Source organism: Astyanax mexicanus, chromosome 2 (assembly GCF_023375975.1).
Source record: "Astyanax mexicanus isolate ESR-SI-001 chromosome 2, AstMex3_surface, whole genome shotgun sequence".
Taxonomy (NCBI): domain Eukaryota; kingdom Metazoa; phylum Chordata; class Actinopteri; order Characiformes; family Acestrorhamphidae; genus Astyanax; species Astyanax mexicanus.
This window is the reverse complement of record NC_064409.1, coordinates 13,825,316-13,852,330: the sequence shown is the minus strand read 5'-3', so window position 1 is coordinate 13,852,330 and position 27,015 is coordinate 13,825,316. Positions and strand designations below refer to the sequence as shown.

Here is a 27,015-nt window from a genome sequence, read left to right as displayed (position 1 = left end):
TCTTGTATCTCCTACAATACCTTCATTCTTACAGCAGTTGGAGTCAAAGCGAACACTGAGCCAGTCGAGTGCTTATTGAATGATAGCTAGTAAACATTGTCATAGCGGAAGGTGGGCTGGATTAAATCCTGGTAAAGGCATTGAGCAGAACAGAAAAGAGGATAGAAATCCAAACAATGGCAAAATGGAGGCCAGTATCACTCAGTCCAATGTCTGGCGTGATGAATATGTGAGAGATTATAGGAACCGTTCCATCATTTACATAATGTAAAAACTCTCTCTTTCTTCCCGCCATCGACTATTCACTAAATAAATGAGAAAACTATCAAAGCACTGAAATGTTTGACAAAAGGCGGAGAGAGTGAATTCAGAATGACCTAGCGCTCTCCACAATACACACGCAGCACAAGAGCATTCAGGGCCAGCAGACTGAGGAGGAGCTGGTAGAATATTTATTATTGAGTACAATGGTAATGTATTACTGTGTCACCTATACCAACCACTCCTCCGCCCAAAGGAAATCACGTCCCAATCGGAATGTGCTCCCTCCCTCCAGTGGAGAAAACCTCGCAGGACAAATGGTTTTACATTCGAATTTGCATGAATGTAAATCTATGGAAAATGGAGTGATTTCAAAGGCTTAAAAAAAAATTAACATAGCGCTTATCTAACGCAGACCCCTGCCCAAAAAAAACCCCTGCAAAATGACTGCGTGCAGCATTGATTCAGTGCAATCGCACTCGAGCTGATGTCCCTATACTATTTTTAAGTCGTTTGTACGAGGAACAAAAGCATGAATGAGGCAACGATGCTCTATGATCTGTGCGCGTGGCTTCCTGCAGACCATCAAAGCAATTATAAGGAGTCCCACGCTGCGTTCACTAACTTTTCACTCTCAAGCATCTGATGTGTCATGCTGTTACAAACAAGGTTTTACAAAAAAGTGGCCAGAATTACATCACCTGAAAAGTATGACTGGGCTCAGAGGCTGAACAATAACACACTTTCAGTAAATTTACGCTTGGCGTTGCTTGGACAGGGAGTTTTAAATCGAAGCGTTTGCTTTCTCCGAGACCTCTCAAAAAACATTGGACTTGTGAAATTCCTGGCCCATAAAAAACAGCTCCCTCCCTCCGTAACTCACACCTCTAGAAAACGCCTCATCTCTTTCTTCAGTTTGCTATGAGCCAATCACAGTCGGGGCTGTGCGTCGTCTTCTGTGTGTGTGTGCGCCTGTGTGTTTCAGATCATTCCAGTCTATTTCGGTGAACTCTCATAAGGCAACCTATTTTATTTACTTTATCTTCAATAAAATGGTCCAGTGAACATTAGCAACTTTGAGACATGAGTTTCAATCAGTCCTGTGGCAGCGGCGTCAGTCTGCATTAAAGCCTGAGGCGTATGTGTGTGCGGTTGAGTGTGTGCATGTGTGTGTGTGCTTCTGTGTGTGTGTGTGTGTGTATGGAGTAGCAGAAGGAACTATGCCTCAGCCAGGAGTGAGTAGGGGGCTGGTGAATGAAAGAGAGCGAGCGAGAGAGTGGATTAAGGGATGGAGATGGGGTTTGGAGAAAGGAGGCAAGTGAGAGAGGATAGAGAGATTGAGGAGGGGAAGAGTGAGCAGCAGGGCGCGACTGATGTATCGCTCCAACGATAATATACCGGCTGAGGTTTATCAGCAAATCTAGCACAATTTAGGCTGGAAAAACAGATCATTAGAGGCTTGTTGTGCACTGTAACACAAAACAAACCTTCAGGGTAAAGATAGCATATCACAAAAATGATCTAATAAAATGAGTGAAAGTAGATCTCATGCTCCCACACTCTCAACCTGATGATATTACCACTAAGAAATCAGGTCATGATCACAGATCTGCAGTCATCCAAGCTTGTTTGGTCTATGTCAAATGCATTTGAATTATGTTCAGCTTGTTCAGAATGGTTTTAACACTTTAATCCAAGACTGGTCCAAGACTAATCTATGTCAGGGAGAAAAACAAAACCTTAGAATATGGTAAATACAACAACTACAAACTACAGTTTATTGCACACAGTCACACCAAAAAAATAATATACACATTATAAACTATATTAGAGTAAATACTCTTCACTTTATTATGTTATTATTTTACTGTGGTCACCTTTGCATTTGAATCATTTGAAAAATAAACAGGTATTTTTAGGTTTTGTCTTTAACATGAAATCATGAGACATATTAAATCATGGTTGCCTGGACAAGGACTACAGGCTGTGTATTAACTACCTTAGAACTATATACAGACCTAGATAAAACAAACTGCAACTTGCAAAACTGTCTGTTCAGATGAAATTAAATTAAATCTGTTCTTTTTTTTCTTAGTTTTTCACTCATTTTACCTCATTATTCTTATATAAACTGGTAATTCCATCTCCTTACATTCAGAATTGAGTTGGCCATAGAGAGGATTTACTGAAAGAGAGAAAAGAGAGAAAAAGAAAGAGTAAGAGAGAGAGAGAGAGACTAAAAAGAGAGAGTTGCCCTCCCTGGACAATGTGGAATGGCTCATGTACAACAAAACACAGGTGAGTGGCCTGACACTGAGTGATGGCAGAGCTGAGACAACTCAAGAGCTTTTACATGACACGAAGTGTGGAGCCAGGAAAATATAAGCCACTCTGTTGAAGACAGAAAGAAAGAGGCTAAGAGAGAGAGAGAGAGAGAGAGAGAGAGAGAGAGGGAGAAAGGAATAAGGGGGTTAGGTATAGACAGAGCTTTTTAAAGGACAGGTCTTCACAGGTGAGCTGGGCCAGAGGACACCCTGTCTCTGTGTGTGCTGCTGAAACGGCATGTTTATGCAGAGTGGAGTCCTCTCACATGACTCCCCTCTGGCTGCTCCAGTCAACATCACTCCACGAGCCTCAGAGTCAGATAGTGTGACCACACAATTGGCCCAGAGGCACCGCTTTCATGAAGGGGAGGGGTGCTGAAGTACACACCGACAACAGTAATCAGAAACCCCATTTCAAGTGTACTCTGTGTTTGTCAACACTACAACACACTAACCTCATCAGTGCTGTGGGACAAAAATCTGGAAGGGTAACTGTATAGGATGAGAGAAAGCATTCCTATCTTAAATTTTAATGTGACTATAAAATCATGTCAAATAAATTATAGCAAATTTTAGACTATATTAATAAGGTGTATCGTATTATAAGTCGCACTATCAATAAACATCTATTTTCTGGTCTATTTTCATACATAAGGCACATCGGATTATAAGAAACAGGGGTGTCGCCATGTTTTCCTTCTAATGCAGCAGGTCTCGACACTGGGGGAGGTGCCAAAGTAAACAAAACTGTAATTCTTAAAAAAAAAAAAATTCTTTTAAATCCAAATGAGAGCTGGATGTTAATCTACACAGATTTCTAAAAACTGTTTATTTTAGTGAGTAAAGCACTTCTGTATATTTACAGTAAACTCAGATTTCCAATATTTTAGTCCGGTTAGCAGCAGCGCTAGCTGTGGTTAGCAGCGCTTAGCGCTAGTAAATGCCACCCGATAGCACTACACCCGATAGCCCTGTGTTACTGTGTTCCAGTAAGCCAAGGCAAGCTAGAGGTTCGTCCCACGTAGCTTGTTTTAACACGGCAAATACACAGACTACAATCCGATATACTCTAAAGCTAGTGCTTAGTGCGGTTAGCGGCTTATCCTAATACTACTCCAGCCTCGGGACTGGAGAAACTTCACTGAAACTCCTGTATAACGCTGCACTTTAGCAGAGTGACTGTACTGTACTGCTCCTTACAGCCTGACTGGTAAAATTCATACAAAAGGTGCACTGGATTAAAAGGCACACTGATGATAGTGTGATACATTTCATATTCACAGAATATTAGAGGAAACTGGTCATTTAAAAAAAAAATAAAATAAAAATATATTCACAAAAAAAAAAAATAAATAAAATAAAATATGACAAAAAGTACACAAGCATACTAGTTTTTGGTGAATAAAAAGGATCAGCATTCATTTGTAACATTATCAAATAAACATATGGCATATTTAAATAGTTAAATGCAAATCTAAGTGAGTGTTTTACAGGCTTAGCAAAGTGAACCTGATTATGTTGTTTGAAACAGTAAAAGGTCATCAGACTACTCCTTTAATTACGATGTTTCTGCTCTCTGTTGACTTTCATCCTTCCAGAATCCAAACCATCTCCACACAAACCACCAAATACATAACATACTATAACATCTATAACATCTATATACTATCTTATGTTGACTAAAGCACACTAATTTCCACACAACCACATTCTAGGCAGGTTTCTGACCGATTCACTACAGACATCTCGTCCACAAGACGTCGCAGACACACACTTTCACACTGTCCATCAAGTCAGGTAGCCGTGACGCGCCTGTATTGTGCAGGCTTGTGGTTTGTGGTCGGGAAGCCAAATTCCAAGCTCTAGTACTACTGTTTCCGCTGTATCACTTTTCAAGCCGCGATCAAATGATCACAGAGAACAAAGCGCTGGGCTTGTTCCTTTGTAGTAAAATCTTCTGAATGACTGCAACTTGACTCGAAGCGTTCAAATGGAGAAGAAAAAGTATTTCAAAACAGCGCTATCAAAGCAACTCAAGGAGAAAGGCAACTTTCACAACTTTCACTAAATAAAGCCATTGATTATTCCACCACAAATGTGCTGTAAACTATTTACACAAAACATCTAAATTGCTTATAAGAAAAAAATGGTCATATATTGTGATTCTGAATGGGGAGAGGAGGAAAAACGAGAGTGGGTTAATTTAATCTAATTTACATTTATATGAACCTTCTTTGTGGCCAATTATTCATATAATCTGAGAGTCTTACAACTCCACAGGAGGCCAAAATCCTTCAGACTCAGTTGCTTCAAAGTGGATAAAACTGTTTCTAAGAAACCCACTGCAGCTAATGGAGTATTTACTATGTGATGTGATTTATACAGCAATTTAGGTTTAGTTCAACATTGATACAGCTATTTTCTTGACGTAGTGCTTTAGATCAATGTCGTCTATAATCTGGTAGTTGTTAAATAACAACAAAATGAGGTACAATAGATACTGTTTTCGTAAGACAACAGGGCTGTGTATTGACAAGAACTAGGCGATATGATACGTCATGATGAAGATTCAGCATATTGTGATTTATTCCTATTTGTTAAAACAAATATTAAGAAAAGAAAATGTTATTTTTCACTAATCGCTGTAATTAATAAAAAAAAACGGAGTAAAAGAAAAGTTACGTTCTCTAAGCAATCAGAACACTGGAGACTTCTCACTTGTTGTTAGGGTTTAAACGCAACAAAAATAAACACTGTCTGCAATCAATCTTTAAGGATTTGATTTAAGGACTCAAGAATTCTAGAATCCTTCAATATGTAAACCATGGGTCGGTAATTAAGTTTAAGATATTTTCCAAGCCATTACGTGGCGGACAGCAAAAATAAATCTGTTTCGAAAAAAGGAAGTGTAATGGGATGAAGTGCTACAGACTAGTAGCTCTCCAGCTCAGAGGGTTGTTGAACCCAATTGCAGAACAGTTGATCTCAAAGCAGGTAAACTCAAGAAAAAAGGAAAAAATAAACAAATAAACACACCTCGCCTCACGCGCAATCCAACCTGTGTCATCAGGACCGCGGTTCAATACACTACCACTGCCCTGGCTATTGAATTGGGACACAGCCAGGAAAAAAATGCCCTTTTAAGGAGATAGGGAGCCCAAAAACGGGCAGAAAAACGAGAACGGGCGGAAACTAAAGTCACGCTGAGCGCGACAGAGAAAGAGAGGCAGGGGAGGAATGTAAACAAACGCTGGCCGGAGAAGCATTTTATTTTGTATTTTTTTCTCCACTAACGTTCATTATAGTTTAAACAACCTCACGGGCCAGATGTTTCATGCTTGCGGGCCACATCTGGCCTGCGGGCCGCCTATTGCTGACCCCTGATGTTAAATAATAACTACTGTGTTTTTGAGAAACTATACAGTATTGCTAAACATTATTGCAATTCTTTGATATATCATAGTGATATTTTCTTACTCCCATATAAAGCAATACAGTATAATCAAACTCATCAAACTAATCAGTAAATGCATTACTGCATGTCTCCAGACTCAGGCATGCCTGCTGCAGACAGTGATCCATTTCATGACCGCTCTGATCACAGGGGACTTCAGCGCTGTTGAGATAATCAACACTAGACGACACAGCCTGGGCGAGGCAGCGTGAGACCAATTCATTGGACATGATCACCTTTGAGCGAAGGGCCTCCATAATTCCCCCCACCTGGAGTAACGGGGTGAATGCTGTGTCAGGCCGCTCTGATGTCATGCCTGAACGGGGTACTGTTTCACAATCATCCCCGGCACTGGGAAAAATTCCACAGTTTGGGATTTAGCACCCACGCTTTTTTCCAATTAAAGCCGAGAGTAAGAATAACACAGGAAACGAGATACCGTCCGGATGACAGAGAAGTGCGCTGTGGATGCTTCTCTATCAGAGTTAGTGACAGAACTGTGGTCTGCAGTCTGATCTGCAGTTCTCTGCAGGGTTGTGATGGTGAGTTTGGGGGTAAGATAGCTGGATTAAAAGTCGCAGTGAAGGACACTGAATCTAAGTCCATTCAGGATGGTGATTAGCATAGCTCTCCACTGGATCAATAACCTCATTGAGTCAGTCTGTCTCCTCCATCAGGAGTGATGGCAGCCGGGCGCAGACTCTCCTTTGTAACTTTATTCTCATGGCAACTGTTCTTTATCCTGAGGACGGGCGATACGGGATAAATGATTGCATGCTTTTAAATAAGGCTATTAATATTGCGTAACAGGCATAACGGATAGCCAATAGGTTTATTGTTTATATTTGTCTAAGCACTGTCATTTACAGGTTATTTATTCATCTAAAATGTTGGTTAATGTTAATAATTATACAATGTACAGTATAATTCTCATATTATGATGTATATTATGATCTATCTTATACACAGTTAAATTGTATAAAACTAGGGCTGGGTGATGAGACCTCAAATCAATATCGCAACTAATTAATTCATTTTACCTCATTTTTAACTGCATAAGTTGTTCAAATGGCCGTAAGCATGTAAGGATAATTACATTTTCAACTTATTGTACAATATGTGGATGACCTTAATCATTTTTGCTGAGATTGATTATGTCCATTTTTCCGTAACTTTTACAAAACAGTTGCTTTATTTATTTTTTGTTTATGCTTTAATCACATATGACATTTTATTTATATTTATATTTTAGTGTTCATATGAAGATTTATATCCCAATGTCTCAATATTCCTAATATCATAAAAAGATAAATCTTCTTTATTATGCTATTATATTATTATTATTATTATTATTATTATTATTATTATTATTATTATTATTATGATTTTAGTGGCAAGAAATTCTTAAAATAACAATAAATATAGTTATTTTTCCAAGTGCAGATGGCTCAAAGTTAAGTTCTCTTCCACATTGCTCTCGTGTAGACATACACTGGACTACACACACACACAGTATTTTAGTGGGTTTTTAGGTGTTATGTTTTTTTTTATTATTCTTAGACCACAAAGAATATAGAAAGATTTTGTTTTCATCATGTTTGAAATTAAAGCTTTAAGTACAATATGGATTGCTTTGTCCCACATAATGACACAATATATACAGAGTACAAGAAACCCATTTTTGCATGTATTAAAATCCCTGTTGATCACAACTCCCATGGCTGTCCAAGTAGTGGGTGGTATAGGAGAAAAAAATCATATTACAGTATATCAAAATGTGACTTTCAAAAATATTAAAAAGTTCCAAAACAATAAAAAAAAAATCTAAAAGTTTATTATTAAGAAAAAAAGAATGTGCTATAAAATGATATTATTTTGTTTGTTCAGGTGCTTTTTCTATCTCTAAAACCAAAATTTGGTACACTCCCATAATCACATTTTATTCAGCAGACCCTGTTCCTGAATGTACTTTAAAACAGCACTTACTAGAATATTTGAAAAAAGCTCGTTGAGAGAGAGGAAGACAAGAAGCCACTTAAGCTCCAATTTGCTCACAGCATGACTTTATCAGCCCTTAACCAAACCTAGTTTAACAGGAATATGGAAACTTGGTCAAGCTCCAAAAAAAAGAAGAAGAAAAAAAGCCCTTCCCCTGCTTTTTTATATGGAGACAAAACAATGAAGCGGAGAAAGTTTAAGAATGAGAGAAACACCAGATCCACGAACCGCTGGGGGGAAAAAAGTGAACCTTTGATGACAAGGACTTTTTGTCATGGAAAAGGCTTAAGTTTAAAATATTCTGGGTGGCTGTGAAAGGGGGATTGACCAGTGACCTGATCCCAGGAGCACTCCGGGTGCTAGGGTTAATGGGGGATAAAGATTAGCTTCATCCCCATCCCATCCCATCCACCTTACTCTCCAATCCCAAATCAGCCACACAATGAGACCTGCCAATGGGGACGGAGCCCGGCGCCTTTGATATCCCCCATCTTCTCCGCTCCAAGTGGCCGGAGCAAAGCTCCGTGGAGGTTACACTTCCCCACACTGGGCAAGGAAAGAGCTCTCAAAGAGCCATTTGGGAAGGAAATGACAGGCGCTCTGCCAGAACAAGAAATCAATTTTCAAAGCGGGCAGCCTGAGCAAAGCCGTCCATCCGAACTGCCGTCCTAAAACTTGGGGCGAGATGTTCTTAATTGCGGCAGATTTCGCGACGCGTGCGCGATGGCGGTGTTGGAGTTGGGGGCAATTACACTTTCTATCCCCGCCTTGATGAGGCGAGCTCTGTTCCAGAACAGATCTGCTTTAAGAGTTCATCTTTGAAGATTTAACTGGATACTCGACAAATTAAAAACTAATATTCAAATCTCTTTAAGGTGGGAAGAGGGAAGCGCTAAGTCTTGTGAAGCGATGACTCATGGGATATGAGCTTCGGCCTACAGCCAAGCCACCCAACCTCGCGGCAAACTTTGATCTTTTCCGCAGCTCGGCGGAGGCAGGGCTGTGGAATGGGATAGCCACGCGAGCGTACGCTTCACCAGTAGAAAAATCCACAGGACTGGTTTTATCACGCTGGTCAAGACCTGTCCATTATCATAGGCTGGAACTTTTTTATTAATGGCGAAAGCAGAATTTGAGTCTTTAGACACTTCAAAGAAGTCATGGATGTAGAAGTTTAGCTTAAATACCTGTTAAGATTCATAAGTTTCATAATACTCTATTTATTTTTTTTAGGAATTTTTCAAGAATTTAGACTTTAAATACATGAACATACAATTAGGAATGTTAGGGATGCAAGAAACTTTAGGAGCTAAATTATAGGAGCTGCCAATTAAACATAACCTTATTAATTAATAGAAATGGAATATCACAATGGGTGACGGGCAAAATCAGAATGAAATTAGCAGAAAATAGTGGATCAAATATCAGACACAAAACATTTCTAACCCAATTTTATCTTGTGACAAATTTAGCACACACTGAAACAAGACACACTCTTTTACTGTGATGACATGAATCTACCTGTGTAGTGACGAGTACATTGAGCATATTTTGACTACTTTGAAAGGCTCATATTAGGTAAAGTGCTTCAGACAAAAGCAACTCATTTTAGCATGTTTGTCTTTTTTTTTTTTTTGGTGATGTGATGAAATTCCTGTAAAATTTTAATAGTGGAGTTATGTGTCATAACTAAGTTTTGGGAGTGAGCCACGCCCTCACTCCTCCCACTTCCATCCCTATTTAAACCGTCACTTCCTCTCTACCTACTCATTGAACAAACCTCGCACCCACCTCCTCCCCATCTTCCTCCTTCTTTAATTTTATTCTCTTCTCATGTTTCTCTTCATGAGAGGGGGGGCTTCGGCTTCACGCTTTACAGCGAAGCTGCCCCGAACTCCATCCCAAATACTCTGAGTTCGCTCCCCCTCTTTCTTCTTCTCTGCCCAATCAAGGGCGTGGGTCAATACTAGCAAATCACAATATAAACTGAGAAAAAAATGTAAGTGCAAAGTTTTTTTTTTCCTAATGTTGTGACTATACCCTATATACATGTGTGATTATACTCATGGTCATGGTCATGATGAAATCAATATAAGTGATGGATGATAATTAGTAGTGGCTGCAGACAATAGTGGAAAGCAAAGATAATTCACGGTGGATTATTGTGTCTTTGCTTTGTTCTAATTATCGTACAATGTTTCCTTAATTATGAAAAAGTTTGCAGTAAGTTCAAACGTTTCTTTGTGAAAAGTCAGCTTTAAATATAGCTTACTTTAAAGTGTTTGCATGTGTGGTGTGACACATATCACAGCAAATGTGCCAGTGATGAACCAACACTGTTAAGTGATGAATTGGCACTGCGAGTGTCAAATTGTAACACTAACAGTGCTGTGTAATAAACTAAATCAAAGGAACAGACTAAAGTAAACTAAATATCTCATACCTGAAGTTCCTACCTGTTTTAAAGGCATTATATCAACATGCATAAATCATATCATGTTCATTAAGTCAGAACTGAACTCAAATCACTCAACAAGATTAAAAAACTTCTTAGAATCTTCTTAGACAGAGCAGAGCAGTTAAACAGACCAGTTAGAATGTAAGCAAGAATTACTCTTTTTTTTCCCCTCATCACGACTGGAGTTCAGTGTCTGGCAATTTCTATATGACAGCGTCTGTAGGGGGCTATACGGGGGCTATACTGCTAATGACGAACTCTGCCACTGCAGCCGCATAATCAGCGTGTAAGGAAATTCCTCACACTTCTTCAGCACTGACTTGGTGACAAACTGCCGCAGCTCCTGAAGACCCGCGGTGGCTGCTCTCAGACACTATGTACAATTGAATGAGTTCATTTTGTCATTAACATTAAACACTTCCAGAGTGAGTGGTGGGCACTTTACAGTTCTGAGAGTTTTAGGAATTTTGGGAAGAGCGATGGAAGGGTCTTCTGCGATTGAGGGCGCGTGCAGAATCTTTTAGTTTTCTCTCCTACACGTCATTAGACTTACTCTCGGCCCGCAGATGATGGAACATTTAATGCGACTGACTTTTGAGAATGCATCTCAATTATGACTGAGACAAGACGATGGGACATGCAAATGACCACTTTAAAAAAGTGCATTTACTCACCACTTCTGCCTTGGCTTCAGAGTGCTCGGGCTGTGCAGTGTGCAACTGCCATACCAGATCTCATCCTGAAGGAGAAAGAGGAGAATGGAAATTCAGGTGTGAAGATACAGTATTAACGCTTTCACCTGATGCACTGAATTGTTTCCATACTGCTTTAAAGGCTTGTTAAATATACAGAAAGGTAATATCTGGAACTTTAGACCTTTATAAATATATATATTTTTTTCTTCTCTATTTTCTATTTTAGCTCAACTAGTTCAACTCTAACTCTAAGCAAAGGGAGTTAAAACAATAGTATGTATGTACTGCTGAAATGTCAAGATTAAGAGTGGGCGATATGATCCTAAAATAATATCATGATATTTCATGGTATTTCCGCGATAACGATACTCTTGGCGATACAACAAAAATACACCACTGCAACAAAATGAAAATTTACTTTTAATATTGTATACAATATGAATTGAGATAATAAAAAAATACAAGAATTTTCATCAGATTTGTAACAGAATGTCATGATACCAATAATGTATCTCTATATATCTAGGATTAAAGTAAAATGAATGATACTGGACAGACATAATCTGTCTCTAGTAGATGTAATTAGATATAATGAGAGATAGGATCAGTGTAAATTTTTCTTTTTCTAAAAATAGCAAGAAAGTAGTACCCTGATGTGATAATTATGATATAATGATATTGCACGATATTTCAAGGTGTAATATCGTTCACAATACTCAAAAATGTTGGCGATATTATTGTGGATGAAACTATTTATGGCACAACCCTGTTCAAGATATAAAATACAATTAGAAAAGTGGGGAATATAATGGCTGGGATGAATAAACAACAAATTGGCTATAGATTAAAGCTTTATTATATAAGTAGCATATGTCATTTGGTTGCTATTAGGCAAATTAAACTAACACTAAAAGTGTTAATGGTTTGTTAACAAGTTAATTTAGGAAAAATGTATAAACAGAGAGAAAAATATTAAAAGAGATGTGTGTGTATCAGTATGGCTGTGGATTAGAGCTCAGTTACCTGTGCTACAGATGTAGCTCTATGGCTTGGGCATGTGTAAAAATGAATGGGAGTGAATGGGAGGGAAACAATCAGTCTGATGGCTTTACATGATTTTACAAAGGGTGGATTGGGATTTTGAAATATCAAAAATTAACAGGAGTAAATGGGAGTAAAGAGCGATGAGAAAAAAATGAAAACAGAGGTCTGCTCTGAGGAAGCATATAAAACTGTTGTGGATCAGTCATGCAAAATGAATAGAAGTATAGCAAAAGATAAAAAACAATGGAAGAAGAGTATATAAGATAACAATATAGTTCTAACTACTCAATGCCCAATCATAAATAAGCAATTTAACAATAGAATGATTGTCATTTGTTATGTCACTCTGTTCTATTAAAGGGCGTTTTATTAAACTCACCCTGAGGGGAGAAAAACTTTCAAAAGATGTCCGTCTTTGAAGAGTCAGTCCGGGTATGCAAAGGATCTGTAAAACAACACAGCAAATACGAATGAATTTTAGTCTAAGATGCTTATACTGCAAGACTGATAGAGACATTTATCTGCTCAAAAGTTTCAGAAGCACAAACTTTATACAGCAATTTATACAGAAGTATATAAAAGATCAACCCTCATTCAGATCAGTATATACATATATGAGCGTTTCTGTACCTGAGGCCTAGATTTAATGTACCAGATTTTGAACAGTAAGAGAATGATTTATGGTAAAAAGTGTTTTTGCCCTAAAAAGAAAAAAGAGCCTACTGTGCCTCTCAAAAAGCAACGGTGCATGCGTAAGGCAGGATAACTGCGCTAACTTTCCACAAAGTGCTCTCATTTTGCTGACACTAACAGATATGTGCACACACAGATCAGCTCATAACAGTTCAAAAAAATTTTTTTTTTCCTGTTAGGAACATTTCACTATTTCGCACGTGAACCTGTGGCACAGAACAGGCACACACATAAACTACACGTACACAAAAAGCTCTCTAAGCGACGGCCTGGATACCCCAGATTTTTTTTTTCCCCTCTTAGAATTCCAATGACCCCTGTAGGCAACTAGCAACTGCTGGATCCTGTGGAATGTGCTCCCTGAACTGTACAAAGGGGCGGGAGAACATTGCTGCAAACAAAAACTGCCAAGTGCCATTACATTTACTGCCTGAGTTCGGGGAGGTGTTGCAAAGACCTCTGCAGCTACCGAGCACTAAGAGTTTGAAAGAGTGTGAACTGTTTATCGGTTTAACCATCAGAGGAAGGCTGATAAGACGGAACATTTTCCCTCCTACAAGTGTTTATTATTCTAATGTTTGTGCTTACGGTATATTTTTGAGAACCGCTAATGCACTAATGCTGAGTTTATTAGCACAAACAGTGCTCCGCTCAGTGTATATTTAAGCCTACTTGCTCAGTCAACATTTGACAGAAAATTAGATTTGTAACTGCTCAGCCCTTTTCAGTGTAAATAAACACTGAAAATGAAATGCAATATAACACGGACCCACCGCGTAATTATCTTGGTGAAACATTATTTTTTGTTAATGTTCCATCCATTTTAAATGGGCTCTGAGTTTACTTTAATAGCACAACACCTCTGGACTGTGAAAACTGACAATTTAGATGGCAGCAATGCAATACCAACGCTTTTAGTCTGCGTGACTTCAGCATCCAGCCTTTTCCACATAATGCCGTACCCATTTCTATTCTCCATACAAAGCCATCTCTAAATACTATCAAATTATATACACACACTGCATCAGCCATTCATAGGCTCTAATAATGCCAATGTCTGATATTTACATGAAGCGCCGCGCTAAGTCGAGATAAACTATTTCAAATCAAGGCCAGGAATACCTCCACAGCTCCGTACCGGCCCGCGAGCACCAAAGAAGACATTATGCTAACAAGTCAGATTACTGTACACAATAATTTTTATCTTTAAAGTAAATACCATTCCCGTATTACAGGGAAAGTCGCTGCAATATTTTTTGACAGAGGCCAAATGCCCCTTATCTGTGTTAGTCAAGCAATTCAAGGCCTCCGAACAAAGATGGGTCTTCAAACTCCTTCTATTCATCACTGGACGTGTAATTACCCCCGGTTCACAGTCTAGACGTTACCGCTTTCAGAGTATTTAAGACCCCCTTTGCAACATGCATGCCGCTTGCACCCAAGCCCAACGTTAAATCTGCAGCAGATAAATTAGCAAAGAATGCAATAAAAAAGAACACAATGAAAAGAACTTTATCCTTCCCACTGCTAAATGAGATTTCTTTGAAATGCAGATCAGTGGCGCAAGATTAGTGAATTTTAGCTGCTGTCAACATCATAACAAAATACAAATGCGATTGTTCGCCTGGTTCTTATCTCCTTGCTTCCATCTGCTGCCTCGTTATTTACTCTCCTTGATTTACTATGCAGATCTAAATAAGACGCATCAAAAGGAGGGCTTACAGCACAATGGCTTTTTAAGCTTCTACATCAAGGTATTTGAGAGCGGCGTCACATGAAAAGCCGGCCCATCAAAGGCACATCCCTAATGAACTTCCATATCAGAGAGGGGTGTGTGGCGCTCCAAAGCGGCACGGGGAGAGGGAGGGGAGAGGGAGAGGCGCTAAATCAGAGGAGGCGAATAGAGGCAGGATACCTCCGTGGCCCAGGGAGATTAACGTCCTGCGGGGACCCTCATTGAAGCCCCGCGTGGGCCTGGCCGAGCCAAGCGCTGCCTGTTTTTCTCCACGCCTCTTCCTCAAACACGTTGACATTATCGATGGAGTAGAAAAAAAAAACTGTTGTAGGTAGTGAGCACAGTGTGTGCTGGGGTAGACGGTAGTGAATAAGGCTTAAATACAGCTAGGGCAGGACTGCTGCCTGTGTGCAAGTCAAAAATGAAAAAAGCTGAGATCTACATTGAGAGCTACATCTTGACATATCTTGACATAAAGCTCTGGAGAAAATGAAGAGACCACTTCAGTTTCTAAATCAGTTTATCTGATTTTAATATTTAAAGGAATATATGTTTGAGTAAAATGAACGTTGTTGTATTATTCTATAAACTACAGACAATATCTTTCACAAATTTCAAATAAAAATATTGCCTTTTTATGCATTTATTTTCAGAAAACGAGAAATGGAGTTCAGAAATCAATATTTGATTGAATTACCCTGTTTTTTAATCACAGTTTTCATGCATCTTGGCATGTTCTCCTCCACCAGTCTTACACACTGCTTTTGGATAACTTTATGCCTTTACTCCTGGTGCAAAAATTCAAGCAGTTCAGCTTGGTTTGATGGCTTGTGATCATCCATCTTCCTTTTGATCATATTCCAGAGGTTTTTAATTTGGTAAAATCAACTATTATGAGAAACTCATCATTTTTAAGTGGTCTCTTATTTTTTTTCCAGAGCTGTATGTGTGCTGAGTAATCACAAGGACAGCATTATAAGACATGTACAGCATGCACGTGCGAGGAGGACCCAGGCGAAGTTCAGAAGAGGCTCGATTCTCATGGAGGTGCCACAATAATGACGGTAATCTTCAAAGCTCAGGCAGAATATTTGGGGAATAACCTCTAATTTCACGGCATATTTGTTGCATCCTGCGTACACAGACAGGATTACAACTCAAATCCAACAACGTACGGAGGCGGAGGGAGGGGAGACGGTCGTGGAAACGGAAAAAAAAAAGTAAGTGTGCATGAGTGTTTGAAGATATTTCTGATGCTACTGGACTCTACTGGAACGGGTTACGAGGTTGTATGTAGTCACTTGTAGTCAGATGAATTAGCCCCACAGACAGAGCAGAGCCAATGCAGCCCTGGAGCAGGGCTGTGGGAGCCCACCACCACCAGATGATGAGAGGGCAATAAAGGGAATGGAAGGGCCACTAGGGGAATGGCAGTAGGGTGCAGGGGAAAAAAGGTGTACAACATAATGAATGGCAACCAGGAGTGTGTCAGGCAAAAGCCTCTGTGCATATAGTGTTTCAGATATGACTCTAGGGCTGGGCGATATAGTAAAAATCATGATTACAATATCACAATGAAAAAAAAAAATCATGATACACAATATTGTGATTGCAATACATGATGGATGGTGTATGCCATTTAATTGTTATTAGGCTAATTAAACTTGACAAAAAATTACAAATAAAGATGTGTATGTCAGTATGGCTGTGGATTTGAGCTCACTTACCTGCACTACACATTTTTTAAGCTTATTTACCTGCCCTTTCTTTAGGAGGCCACAAAACTCTATGGCTTGGGCGTGTGTTAAAATGAATGGGAGTAAATGGGATCATAACAGAGCACTAGTGAAAGATTCATAGATTCAAACCTACAATTCAAATTCCCCTAAACTAAATACAGTGACTTTTTTATTTTAAAAATATATTGTTATGCATCCAGTTAAACTGGACTAATTATGCTCTCTGTCATAAAATATAAACAGTTGGGTCAGTGTTTCTCAAGAATTGATGATTTCCTTGATATTTTTACAAATATATATATTTGATGTGATAAGAAAATGTTATCACATTACAATAAAATATTGTCATTATTGGATACTATTCTTGTACCTCCTTCTTGAGCATCTGTAGGAAACAAGTCCTTTTCACTCCACAGAGAAAAAAAGGAAAAAGTGCTGGAGGAAGTTGAATTGGCATTAAAATGGCATTAAGCTTAACTCGAGCTTCATCCAGTGGCTCTGTGGTCGTGCTATGCAAACCGCTGTTGTCTTTCCCCTGTCTCTCTCCGCCCTCCCCTTTCTTTCCCTCCCTCCCTCTCTCTCTTCCTCGCTCGCTCGCTCACTCACTCACTCTTCCTCTCTCTGTCTGCATGGTGCCAAGTGGGCTCAGTGCCAGTCGCATTTGCAACCACGAGGGACCGTTGCTTTTTTCCTTGTTTAATGAAATGACAAAACAACAGATTTACATATGCAGAAACAGGTGTTGTAACAGGTTTGACTCCTCTTGACCTAAAGCGCACGTGGGAAAAAAAAAAACAGCAAAAAAACAGAAAGAAAGTTTATTAGCAACAGCTGCCTAGAGGGTATTTAGGCTCTGATGGGCATTCAAGTCTGCACCATCTGCCCTGCTGGTTGCCAGGAGTGACAATCTAAATTAAAAACCACTCATCAAATATCATAAAAATAAACCATTGTATTGCTGAGGCCATATGCTGCGAGTGGCCCTATCAAAGACGCCAGCCTCTCAGGTACGAGCTTGGGTATAATTAACCTTCTGCACAGCCTGCATCTCTCTGACCACAGAGCACAGCCAGCTGAGCAACATCCCTGTACAGAAAACAAAACAAAGGCTCCTGTGTTATCCACAAACGCATTCCAGCATGGCCCCTGATACTCTGCATGCTGTCAGTCTCTCGGCCTGTGTCTGTGTGTGTGTGTAGAGCCTTGTGGAGTTTTCTAGTGTAGAGAATTGAGAACCGCAGTCTGCAAAAGCAAGCAAGCAAGCAGTTGCTGTGATCATTCTGAGGAGGGCAATGCTCAGCTGAATAACATCAGTCGAGCAGGGATAACCCCAACAATTAGAAACAAACGCCACATTTTATGGAGTCTTAATAATTAGGTAATAACTAATTAGTGCATGCTGCTTTAATATACTACATAAACTACAAACCTAAATTTGCTATTTAACTATGGTTGCTGTGGTCTTTGTAAGAATTAGTCTAGTTTCTTTTCCTCATTTTTTCACTTTATTAACATGTTTTAATAGGAAATCTCTACATTTTCTGATTTTATTTTCTGGGGACAGTTACATACAGGAAGTGATGTAAAAACTGTAGTTTTTTTGCAAATCTAGGTCTAAACCTGCTTCTTTTTGACTACATAAAACAACCTGTATGGCAACCCAAGCAAGGAAAACTTACCAGCCTGCTACAGTTATTAAATTATTAGAAATACAAGTAATACAGTCAGTGGAATGACCTTAATGACTCAGAAATGGCCTTTAATCCTGCACCTAAAAATTGTTATAATGGTATAATGGTTAATAATGGTTTGCAATATGCCCCTATCAGTAAAAATAACATTTTGAAAGAAATTCTCTGCACATGCCCGTTTAAACAAAGGTTTAAAGGAATTTACACTCACTGTTCACACTCTTCTTTCCTTCAACAGCAGAAAAAAACATAGCTGTTCATCTAATTCAGAAAAATAATGCAAAAATAAATCTCACGAGACATGTGACATCACGCTTACATGCTCTGTTTTCCAGAGCGAAAAAAAAAAAAGAAAAGAATTGAGGCCAAGAAGTCAAACAGAAAACATTTGCTGTGCCCTTCTGAAAGACAAAGCCAGCATTAATGTGCTTGTTTTCTGCCCTGTTTTTATTTAGAGGGGGGGCAGGAGGAACAAACCTGAGACAGTCGTGACCCTGCCAGAGTGTTGCAACTTGTTCTAGAGCTATGCCAGCAGAAGGCAGCACCATATGCCCCCAGCCCCGAGCCCGATGCTCTTTCTGCAGCCTAATACGCCTGTCAGGAGATGTTACCGTCACAAATCCTACAGGGTTTTTTTGTAACATTTTGAAATAAACAGATTTTTTTTTCCTCTTTCCTAACAGCACTGTCCTCAGAGATTCCAGTTAGAAGAAGGTTGACACTTGCATTAAGTGTTCTGATTGTAAAAAGGTGTTTATTTTACAGTAGAGCTGGACAATAGGATGATATTTTAATGTATCGTGATATCTCAGTGCTTCATCAGTGCTTAGGAATGATCAAACACTGATCAGCAGAACATTTAGCCCTCATAATAAAAGTGTAATTGAATTTAATTGTCCTATTTAACTGCATGAAGTGCAGCACATTTGAAATATTTAAATGAAATAATATTGTATAGATATACAAGAATTTTGAAAAATGTATATTAATATTGGAAAAATATTGCACATTCTGATTACTGCGTGTGTACACTGCGATGTCGATTCTAAAACGGAATAGCGTGCAGCCCCAATAAGTATAAGCGGTATTTAATGACTGTTTTTTTTTTTAAGAATCTACTGCTACTAATGCATTTGTGAAAATGTAATGATCATGCTGTGCATTGTGACAATTTATTTAAATATCATAATTTTTTTTTTCCGTATTGTTTATACAGTATATTGATGTTTACTGATTCTTTAATCAGGTGTTATTAATAGAGCTAATATTTTTTTCAGTATTAATGGTCATCATCATAACCAATGCCAATACTAAGTAATGTAAGTACTGTACTTATATTTAACCAAACCAAACAATATCAACAAGCACAACAATGAAAAAAAAACAAAAGGTCACTGCTCTCTCGTCTCCCCCTGATGTGGTTCACTGTTTACTACACAGTCAGGCTAGGGGCGAGCGTGATCTGAGCGCCGGTGACCTTGCCGTTTACTACAAATGACACCCCTCCGCCCGATCTTTCATTCAGACTGGACCCTGGAACCAAGGCGTTTTCACACCAGCATGCTGTCACCTTGCTCTGAATCTGTGAGCTCAGCCTGAGACGTGTGCCACGGCTTCACACCACAGAAGAGGACGAATATGTAGCTTTATTTTTTTTTATGAGAAACTAAGCGTTGCTGATTGATAGTAATACATACATACAGCAATAATGCTCATCAAAGGCTCATCTTCTCTTTTAGCTAATGACATAAAAGCATATCTCCCTAATTTAGCATTTTAAGTAGAGGCATCTTTAACCCATTGAACCCTATGTTTATTGTTAAGCTATGAATCCTAAGACATCTATAAATCTACTGCAATGTCAGAATAGTTACTACAGTGAAGTAGGGATGACATGTGGGTTTACAAATACAGGGTCCTAAACAAGGTTTAAACAGAAATAGGTCAAAACCAGAGGATCTAGACCCATCAAAAACCTAAAATATATATTTTTTGCATATATTTTGCCATGCCACAAGGTTCCAGTTTACAGTTTTGTACTGGATTTGCTAAAATAACATACAGTTGAATATGGGTTTACATACAAAGCCTTAGATAAGGCTTAAACAGAAAAGTGGCAGGATCCGACCTGTTATTAATTATTTGGTAATTATTTTATTTAAGCATATCTTGTGGCATCCCACAGGGTTCTGATTTAGGGTCTATAAAGTTGTATAACAATAATTGTAATCAATGTAATGTAGATACTAATGGTGAAGTAGAGCTGAAGTGTGTGGTTACATATACTGTAAATCAGACAAAACAGGGTCAGTCAATCCAGACCAGCATGAGCTTAATGTTGAGTTAGTAATCCTGATGCAACTATAAAACCATTGTGAAATATTTGTTAAGTATTTTATTTAAGCATATATTGGCATCCCACACAGTTCTAACCTGTGGTTAACATATAAACAGAAATAGAACAAAACCAGAAGATTCAGACCAATCACAAACTAGTTATATATCCTGAAGCAAAATTTAAATTTTGGATCATTTTGTACACGTTTTATATCACCATATCTTTTGATGTCCCACAGAATTCTAATCTAGGGTCTAAAAGTTTTCAGAAAATGAATTGTTATGGCTGTAATGTAGTTTTTAAAGGTGAAGAAGAGCTATTAGACAAAGGTTTAACAGCCAAGGACATAATCAGAAGCTGCAAAACAACTATGATCCTCTGGTTAAGACAAAACTTACAAAAATGCCAAACAAATGATGGTAATCAGCAAACAACAGTAAAGATATTGGATTGTGGACAGATTTGGGTCATCAGTCTAAAACCCCTAGATGAAGTTATAGGAAGTAACATGGAGGTACCATGAAATGGAAAGGTTCTTTCACTCTGAATCTCTTTATTTAATCAAGACACAGACAAGATGTGGACGTTTTAGACATTTTAGACATTTTAGAGCTTAGACTGCAATCCACGTATAATCCATATCCGCTGACCCCACCCAAGAAAGCTTTCTTTTTTTTTGTTCCTGAGCCAAAAGTCGCGGCACTTTCTCATTGAAAACACCAGCTCGAGTGAGGCTTAATAGGTGACCCAGAGCGTAACTAAAAAAGCCTTAGCTCTCAGCCTCTTAGTTACTGAAGCACACAAAACACCATTACAGTGATGTGGATAATTATGGCGCATGAGGGCCTCTTAAGCACGTAATACAGTCTTTTATCTAAAGAAGTCAATCTCTCCGAGGCTGACAGCTAGAAGCATATGATCCTGGTAAACAAATACTTTCACGCGGCACAAAAGTGCTATTAAAGGCCAGAACTGTCAACACAAATTCCATTCTTACTGGAGGAGGAAGGGAGAAAGAAGGGAGAGAGAGAGAGAGAGAGAGAGAGAGAGAGAGAGAGAGAGAGAAAAAAACGAGAAAAAAAACTTGATCACCTCTGGTTGCCTTTACTTGCATGGAGGTTGTCATGGAAACATTTCTGTGAAGTTAATGTGGATAAAAACAGAAGGCTTTCGAGCTTAATTTCCATTAGCTTTTTTTAAAACTGACCCTGTTTAGGCATCCATCCATAGGTTTCAGCGAGAGTCCAAAATATAAAAAAGAGAGATATCGTGCTGAGCAAACTAGATCACTGACCACTGTTTTATTCTTCCATTCTTTACATTTTCCTTGAAACTCCTAGTGCAACACCTACCTCAAGGTCATGCAAGCGGGCAGATTGCACAGTGCAGTTTGATTTTAAAACAAGCACAAAGGGCTAAATAGGGGTTTTAAAAAAAAGATAGCAACTAACAAACAAGTTTTTTGATTAGTCTAAATAAGAATAAATTCAACACACAAAAAATAACCCAGATCTAACCATTCTCTCACTAGAACTGAGGGAATAATAAGCACAAGCAGTGTGAGCTGAACTTTAAAAGGTGAACAAACAGATCATAATTGTTCAAACAGATCATAATTGCATGCTCCGGGTCTGAAATGCCAAAACGGGACAGAATAGGGATATGTGCATTAACCCACAAGCAGTCAACTCGAGCCTTAATTTTGACAAATGATTTCAACTTAACGAAATGCATGCACATTACTCCAGGGGGGCCATACATTTTCCTATCAGCGAGCCGCGCGGAGTGGCCGTGATGAATGGTGTAATCTGGGGATGTATGCAAAATGCCAGGACTGAACGTGGGTTTGGGCCCCAGTCACGGGTCACTTGTCAGCTGTCCCCCCATCAAACCATCAGGCTGGCACTACTGTACGCTCGTCCCCTTCCCTTCCCTCTCCTCTCCTCTCCTCCACAGTGGGCGCACTGAGACGGCACTAATTAAAATCACCTGGAGAAGCCTGCGTGGGGCTAACGAAGGGCTGGGCTTCAGGTTGCACACAGAGGTCGCAGGCGCCGAGGTGTGCCCTGCGAAATTTTTTACTGCTGCTATTACGGCCGCTTTGAAGCTGCCGCGTGTTGAGTGATGAAATGGTGTGAGACACACCTGCACTTCACCTGCACAGCTGCCAGAGTAAACCAGAGGTTTCGGCCCCAGCTAACACAGAGGTGAAAGCTTGAAAGCTAATCACGGGTCCACGGGTCACCACTGGAGCTGGGCTACTACACACCTTGTTAGCAGTTAAAAGGGGAGGAAAAATCACCTAGGCTCTATTGATTTAGCTGCAGGTATCCTTTACCCACCAAGCTACTCTATAGTAGTGCCTTTAAATGGGCCTGGATGAGAGGAGTGCTGTCCCTTAACTTGCGCCGTGTTATCTGCCTCATTCACTGGCAATTACTTGGCAATTATCATCAGTACTACTCAGTACTCAGTACACTCTATGGAGATGGCACAAGGACCATGGCATGGGAGCAAACAAACACGGTAAGATGGCGATGATAATAATAATAATAATAATAATAATAATAATAATAATAATAATAATGTGATGTAAAATTCAGGAAATAATTATTATATATCTCATTAATAATTATCACCTTAAATCTAAAAGTCTAAAAGTCAATTCATAAGCAAACACTAAATGTTACTTGTGTTAATAACTGATTTGTTGATGAATTAATTTTGAATTTAAAAAATACAGTGTGAGGAAAAACTATAGAACTTATACAGCTGGCTAGTTAGACTATGTTAAGGTCAGCATGAGTACCCCTGCTTATTGTTTTTGTTCAAACAAAAAATACATATAATAAAATTAAGTTCTGATTGCATTGCCATTTTTTTAAATAACAGCCATCTATATATGCATAAAAATAATTACTAACACGAAAAATGGGAAGGTAGGTCAATTAGCTAACTACTGTTCAATATAACCAGTCAATTAACAACTTTAAAAAAGGGAATACAATCTGTAATAATGTATATACACCATTTATTTTTTTTACATTTTTACCAGCTATTAAATAAAGTAATAACATGAAATGGGAAATGGAGAGGTATGCCACTACTACTGTAACTACTGTTTAGGGTTAACATTAATATAATATTAAGAAAAAATACAAGCTATAATACTGTATATAAACATATATATTTAATATATATTTTCTGCACATTTTTTTCACTAGCTTAACAGACATACATTATCTAGCCACTTTTATCTCTTAAGTTTTAACTGTTATTATTAATTTTTTTTTTGTTTTAAACTCTGCTTGCCTACACTGTTTTACATTTTTCTATTTTTAAACAAACTACTGGTAACAAGCTAAACAAATCTCGCTTTAATTTAGTTATTATAAACAGTGACGTTTAAAGGCTTTAATAGATAAAAACAGTAATTAAACAATATAATAGCTAGCTTAGTTAACTCTCTCTATCTCTTTTTCACTGCATCTGTCTCTCTCTATATCTCTCTGGCTGGGTCTCTCTGTTGATTAATGCTGCTGAGTGAGTGACCCACGCCGGACTGTGTAACTCTATAACTATATAGCGTTATGTTATATAAAATAGCATACTTTTTTATTTTTCCAGCTGCTGTTTATCCAGAACTACACTTTAGTCCTGTAAATAACTTTAGAGACATTGTTTTTAAGGCTTATAGAGGTAAACACGTCCTTAAACTCATATTTAAGACTGTATGTCGCTTTATATATCGTTAAATCATAGAAAGTTAGTTAGCGTAGTTAGCTAGCTATTTAACTAACATTAGCGTTAACCATAAGACTTCAGCAGAGTCTGTACTCCACTTCTTTTTACACGAAACTCCCCCTAAATAACGTAATACCTACACATTATCTATGATTTAAAGATATATAAAGCGATATAGAGTCTTAAATATGAGTATAAAAGCGTTTTCTACCTTAAAAAAGCCTTTAAAAACTCAGTTTCTCTAAAGTTCTCTAAAGGACTCAAGTGTAGTTGTGGATAAACAGCAGCTGGAAAAATAAAACAGGAGGAAAAAAGGGGGAAACACACACACACACCAGACACAGTCAGGAGTCTGGAGAAAAGAGCGATAAAAAGCAGTGAAGAAGAAGAAGAAGAGTGGAAGGAGTGTGGTGGAAGAGAGAAACTCACCAAAACACGCGCTTATTTCCTCCGTGGGTAGCAGCAACAAAAAACACAGAAAGCTCTGCGTGGAAACGCTGTTGTCGGCGCCGTGAGGGAAACGCGCACGTGAGCGCACAAGCTAATAATCATAAAAGCAGCTTTTTTTTCTTTCTTAAAAAAAAATGAACAACAAGCCGCAGAGTAAATAAAACGCCGAGGTATCCCTCCGCTCGGAGATGCACACGCGTTGCCTCCTGTCTTCAGTCAGCGCGCTGCTGTTATTACTAATGCAACACAGAAAAAAAGCACGCCGAGTACACTGAGTCCTGTTACAATGCTCTCGCACGAGGCGCAATACGAGGCAGCAGCTTGTTTTTTTTTTTTGGCGTTACGATTCACTACATCAAGATGTATTCCGCCGAGTATTTGGGGGACTAGCTGATTAGAAAGCAGACCCCCCCCCCCTCCCCCCCCAGGGGAGGCTCCTCCGCGGAGGAGGTTTTTTGTTATTTTTTGGAGTGCTGCGACCCCCCCAAGTGACGTCACGTCCACCTGCTCTGTAAACAACAAACAACAACAACAAAAATTAAAAAAAAAATCAGAGTTTAGAGACTTTCAGAGTTTAGGTTGTTTTATTACCAGCTAATAAAGTAATCCACTGATTTACTGAGCTTTCAAAGCCTCAGTGGTACACAAAGCAAAGAGTACAATAGAACAGCATTTCTGCATGTTTAATTAGAATTATATACAGTTTATATTATATAGCTCTGGAAAATACAAAAATAAAAAAATGATTTTTCTCTTTATAGGTATTTATGTTTGAGTAAAATGAATATTTTTAGTTTATTCTATAAACTACAGACAACATTTCTCCCAAATTCCAAATAAATATACTATCATTTAAAGCATGTATTTGCAGAAATCGAGAAATAACAGAAATAACAAAAAAAAAGATGCAGAGCTTTCAGACCTCAAATTATGCAAAGAAAACAAGTTCATATTATACAGTTTTGAATATTGATTTCAGAAATCCACCAAATATTTGGTGGAATGACCCTGGTTTTTAAACACAGTTTTCATGCATCTTGGCATGTTCTCCTCCACCAGTCTTACACACTGCTTTTGAATAACGTTATCAGCTTGGTTTGATGGCTTGTGATTATCAATCTAACTCTTAAGAGGTTTTCAGTTTGGTTAAATCAAAAAGACTCATCATTTTTAAGTTATCTCTTATTTTTGTCAGAGCTGTATATGTATGTGTGTGTGTGTGTGTGTGTGTGTGTGCTTATATATGCATAAATAAGCTTTACGTATAGAATTACGTATATATATTCTTCTTTTTTTTAACAAATTGAAATATTGTTGCTTATTTCAGGCTATAGCCTTTTTCTGTGCTTATTTTATTATGAAAATTGTATTTAGCACAAAATAGTTAATATCACAATGACACAAAACAGCTAAAAGACAAAAAAAATGCAAGTCGTCTTTCTGAATCTATCTGAATGTTACTATCAACACAAACCACAGCACACAATTATTTGAGCTACTTACTGATCACAACGTTAATCTCACTGTACAGAACTACAGTATTATTTGCATATTTACATATTGCACGTTTACGTTACATATGAATATTTAGCTAAAGCAGGCAGGTTTTCCTCATTCAGACTCGCGCACTGACCTTTGTGTTGAACAGGGAGAGAAAGTTTTCAGACGGGCAGATTTGTGCTAATCGCAGGTTAAATCCCTGATCCTGCAGTGTTGACTGCCATGGTAATTTGATATAAATAATTCAGGACAGTTTTCTTCCTCAAGTCTCTAAAACATCGAGCAAACACCGAGGAAAGGCTCTGTATTTGTCATAATTTCTGCTCGCGGTCATTTTAATGACAAATACGACGGGCAGCTTTTCAGCCCCACTATTTCCAGCTTCACTACTGATCAACACACATCTCTAATCCAGCACACGTAATTTACATTTTATTAATCATTACAAGATTAATTATGGAGAGATTTTTTTCCCGACTGCTTGAATTTAGAATTATTTTGAGATATTGGAGGTATTTATATATTTAATTATAAAATTTTAATAATATTTGTCATTTTCATTAAAAAAATGTATGCAATGAAACATTCCGTATTCAGATGTTTTAAATAACCATGTAAAAAATGCATTTTTAAATGTTATATTAGGCTAATATATAAGAGGTGTCTAAAAAACGAAATAAAAAAAATAAAAAACCTTTTTATATCAGCAATGCTGTTTTCGCACATCTGGATAGAAGCAGGTGTATCTTCCCATCAGCAGGTGTACGCTGTGTTACTATAATTGTTTAATATAGTTGTTATTTTTTTATATGATGAATATGAGCTTTATTGTCTCACCGCTGTCTGTTTTCGTTGATTACATCACTACAAATTTAGCGACGCAGCTCCGTG

At 38.3% G+C, this 27,015-nt stretch overlaps 1 protein-coding gene across 4 annotated transcripts in view; it reads right to left on the bottom strand.

Moving 5' to 3' along the window:
• The window catches only part of foxp2 (forkhead box P2), a 137,390-nt gene extending 112,387 nt beyond the window's left edge, over positions 1-25,003 (bottom strand). For 2 of the 4 annotated variants that reach the window (XM_049473410.1, XM_049473412.1), the window contains exons 1-3: positions 24,604-25,001; positions 12,614-12,679; positions 11,170-11,234 (exon numbers count right to left, since the gene is read on the bottom strand). The gene's annotated coding sequence lies outside the window, so the exon portion shown is untranslated. Of the gene's footprint in view, positions 1-11,169; positions 11,235-12,613; positions 12,680-24,603 lie in introns of all 4 variants that reach the window. The other 2 variants (XM_049473413.1, XM_049473414.1) reach the window with 2 other exon arrangements.
• Positions 25,004-27,015: the final 2,012 nt, after the last annotated feature.